The following is a 551-nucleotide window of genomic DNA, read 5'->3' on the forward strand; positions in this document are numbered from 1 at the left end:
AAAGAAAACAACACATGGAGACAAAGACCCGAACCCGAGAAATAAATATAACTTAACGCCGGAAACGGCAAGAGTTGGAGTACAAATTGGGAAAGTTATATCTGGGGCGTTACAAGCATCATCATCATCGTTTCCTCGGATGAAGCTGCGGACTAATCGGTGCCACCAAAGAGGTTGTACACTAATCGCCACATTTTCTTCTTGATTCGATATTACGGTGCTGCCGGCGCTCAGTCCCGAGCCGACACGGCGCGGCTCCATCCACGGCGGCATCGCCGGCCACTTCCTCCACGGCGTCGCTCCCTCGACGGCGACGTCCATATTAGTAGGAGCTGCTGCTGCTTTAGCTCTCGCTCGCGCTGCTGCTCTGCTCTTGCTCTCGGTCCCCTGCCTGGTCTGCTCTTGCTATTGCTCTTGCTCGCGCTGCTGCTCTTGCTCTTGCTCTTGCTTGTGATGCTGCTCTGATTTAGCTACACTTCAGTCGACTGAATCGACTTTTGGGTCAGTCGATTTTCAGGGGGTGGGGGGGCTCGCCGGGGTGAAGGAAGAAC

This window comes from Triticum aestivum, chromosome 6A, assembly GCF_018294505.1.
Source record: "Triticum aestivum cultivar Chinese Spring chromosome 6A, IWGSC CS RefSeq v2.1, whole genome shotgun sequence".
Taxonomy (NCBI): Eukaryota; Viridiplantae; Streptophyta; class Magnoliopsida; order Poales; family Poaceae; genus Triticum; species Triticum aestivum.